This window comes from Seriola dumerili, unplaced genomic scaffold (assembly GCF_002260705.1).
Source record: "Seriola dumerili isolate Sdu_G_001 unplaced genomic scaffold, Sdu_1.0 BDQW01000565.1, whole genome shotgun sequence".
NCBI classification, from domain to species: domain Eukaryota; kingdom Metazoa; phylum Chordata; class Actinopteri; order Carangiformes; family Carangidae; genus Seriola; species Seriola dumerili.
This window is the reverse complement of record NW_019174820.1, coordinates 1589831-1593764: the sequence shown is the minus strand read 5'-3', so window position 1 is coordinate 1593764 and position 3934 is coordinate 1589831.

Here is a 3934-nt window from a genome sequence, read left to right as displayed (position 1 = left end):
CTTCAGATCTTTATATTGAGTTTGCATTGGGAAAGGCGCGCCGGATGTACACAGACATATGGCTGTTTTCTGCTCACCTTAAGAGACATGAGAACATGTTAGTTAGACGATCTATCCTCAGTTGAGCCCGACTGATAAATCCACACTTTCATATTGTCTCTTATACGTTCTAGCTTTCTGACAATCCTTGAGATGTGATGTTCATCCAGTTCTTGTCCATCTTTGTTAAATGACCCGGTTCTTTGGAAACGTAGAACAATATCTGATTGATGCTGATGAGTCTGGGCTCAGAGTGAAGCTGTAACACGTCTTTACCTCTTCCAGAGGGACGTTGCTCGGCAGGAGAAGCACATTGAGGTTCTGCCTCTGTGTCTTTGGGTTTGGTGGTCGGAGGAACAGCAAAACTTGGCCGCTAATAGGGTGCACGTTGTTCCAAAACCTCCATAAAACCTCCGAAACCCAGGTTAGGCCAAAGGCAGAGAGATGAGGGACTTTGACGATCACATGAGTGTCTGTGATCTCCAGCGGGTCGATGACGCTCATCCCATCATCGGTGATGTGGACAACAGACAGCAGATCTTCAGAGAGCAGAGCTGTGGAAACACACACACATTCATCATCTGTTTCCCCGACGACAGCCTCATCACAAAGGTAAAGATCATTTTATTCAATGTTTAGTTGAGGTGTCAGGATTCAATCTGACTTTCCATTTCAAGGTCACGATCCGATTCAATTTTCAATTTCAACAATTCCTTTCAGCACCGACGTAAAGATCAATAACAATCATTGGTTTTATGCCCTGACAACTGTCGATTACATTTCCAAATTCTTCTTGGAACAGAGGCTACATGGTATCAAGTGTGATATCACAACCACTTTTGTTTGGAAAGTCCAACACTAAGGTCATGTGGTCAAATTTAAATAAGTTCTTTTAAATGATAATAATTTATTTCACCAGTCAACTGGGAACAAACTGTGAACATGAAAACAAAGATAAGTCACAGAGCGTATCCCTCCGCCATCTAGTGACTCTTCCTGTAACTGCACTCTTCACATCAAACAACAGCAGCTGCCAAAATACAAACTGTGGTTTTCTTGTCAATGACACATTCGTCGAATCTTTAATCCAGTTTAATATGTGTTGAATTCAACATATTTATTACCATTTACTGTGATTTATTCAGCTTCTCTTTGGCTATTGTTTGTTTTGTTGAAGCATCAGAGGAGGTGGAACAAGAGAGGGATGATGAGACAGACAGCAGGGAATTAAATATACATTTAACCGTAGATGGAGGCTGCTCCTCAAGCCCCACGGCTGCTGCTGGATCTCAGTTACAAGGTTTCCAGACTGTGGCCTCATGTTCAAACATCAAGCAGCTATGGCACGACAGAGATCACATATCTGATACTATCAACATAATATTAAACATCATGTACTTTTATCAATATAAAATCTATATGAAATACCAAATGTCTGGTTTATATAATGGGAGACGTGTGACTTGGGCTGTAGTAGACTGTGCAGCCTACAGGGGGCGCTACCAGGACTATTAGTAATTATTAGACTAGTCATTTACTCACCATCCTTAGTTTCACAGTGTGGGAGGTGGAGCTGACGGACAGCATCCTCGGGACACTGGATATCGAACAGTGGCCCTGCAGCCGTCTTGCCGGCAGATTTGAGGAGAGTCTCATCCCATTGGACGATCCTGTAGAGCAGCTCCGCCTCCTGAGCCATCACAAACACCAGTCCAGTAGAAGTACACTGGAACCCGCCCGGACCAGGACACCTGAACCTGCAGGACACAGAAGACTGAATGAGCACGGACCGGACCGGACCGGACCAGACCAGACCGGACCGGACCGGACCAGACCAGACCAGACCAGACCAGATGGGACCGGACCAGACCAGACCAGACCGGACCAGACCAGACCGGACCAGACCAGACCAGACCAGACCAGACCAGACAACAAACAGGAAGGACCCACAGAGAGGTTTAAACACGATATGATTGTGTAATACAACAGTAACACTTTGGTCACTGAAGGAGAGAAGACAAGAGGCATCCATGACGCCACCAACTCTGCAGAAAGCCGTGAAGAAGAGGGAAAACAGTGTTTGCTGATTTTATTATGCGATTACCTGTATGACACTTGTGTAGATGCAATTTTCAGTTCAGGTGTGAAGCTTGATGGAGGCTGTGATTCACAAAGAAACAACATCAAACAACATCATTAGCAGAAATAAACAAAGATATTCTCACACAGTCCACACTGAACTGAATGAAGTCATTATTTACAGACGACATCCGAGCGGTTTGAAGCAGCAGATTCTGCAGATACGAAAGATATTAAAGACATCAAGTACATAAATATATTTGGACTCAATGGCCACAGTGTTTTAGTTCCCTCCACTGTGACTGGAGATAAAACAATTCATTCACCTGCTTCATGTGGTGTTGATGTGAAAAGTCTCTGTTCATCATCTTTTCTCTCCACGCCCTCAGAAATACATAATCCCAGTTGTTTTGAAAAATCAAATACTATTAAATATGAAATGTCTCATTGTCGTTAAAATAAAATTATAACGATGGCGTATAATGACAGAATTTAAGGGACAATGAGAAAGTGGAACTCTGATCAGGATACGGTGGTTTTTCTCACCTTCATCAGCTTCGTGTCGTCCTCAGACACGTCCAGCTTTGTCTCTGTTGTGTTCGTGTCCAGTTTGACATCAGAGTCACCTGATGGGAGGAGAAGTCACAGATCTGAGTCAGACATGAAGTCGGAGGATGTGAGCAGCTCAAAGCCTCCTGTCATCACGTTCCTCTCAGACGCTCCTGGTTTTCTATTGGCTGTGCATCAGCATGAGCTGACGAGTCCAAATATCTGTTACTGAGTCAACGACAGGGACGTGCTTGCTGTTTGTAGCTGCCTTTATTCAGTGAAATTCATCAGCTGCAGCCACATGTTGTTTTTGTAAACACTCTGATAAACAGCAGCGGCACGGTAGAGAGTCAAATCTGAAGAGACTGGAGTGTGAGCTTCTCCTCCACGGCAGCAGTTAGTTTCTTTTAGGTATCTGTGTCTTGTTCAGGCATCAGTTGCACCGACACACACAGTTTATTTAATGTTTGTGGATCACAGGCCTGCAGCGACACTTTGGCTTCAGGTCTGTTATCTCTGTAAACAACACATATGTTCCCTCTAACACACAGGACATTATTAAAAAAGTCTTGATCAGAATCATCTGTCAACAGTGTTTCTTACCTTTATGTAACGATGACGGGCCCTCTGAGAGCAGATCTCCTTTTTCAGCAGCAGGCTGCACACTCACTGACAATATTTAGAAAGCATGAAAATCATTTGATTAAAATTTGAAATTAATTATTATTAATTATCTTTGAAATTAAAATTTCTTTTGTCTTTAGTTTAAAAACAATTTTACAGAAAGCGGGAGACCTCAGCGCTCACCAGGGTAACGATGGAGAAACCTGGATGGGAGTGATTGGGAGGAACTGCCTGCCTGATCTGAACCCAAGTGATGTTTTGTTGTTGGACTATAAGGTGATTTATTAGTTACTACCACGTTTAAAGATTCTGATCATGAAACTCTGCTTCCAAACAAAGTCTGTTAATGTTCCTCCAAGTCCAGCTGACCATGTGGCACATACTGCTGTCAGCTGAAACATTTATATGCACATAAATTCTGTCCATCAAAATCATTATTATATTATTTTACTATTTGTAGTGTTGAGCCGGTTCGCGCTGGGCCCGGGCCTTGGCCCATGGGGCCCGGCCGGGNGCTGTCAGCTGAAACATTTATATGCACATAAATTCTGTCCATCAAAATCATTATTATATTATTTTACTATTTGTAGTGTTGAGCCGGTTCGGGCTGGGCCCGGGCCTTGGCCCATGGGGCCCGGCCGGG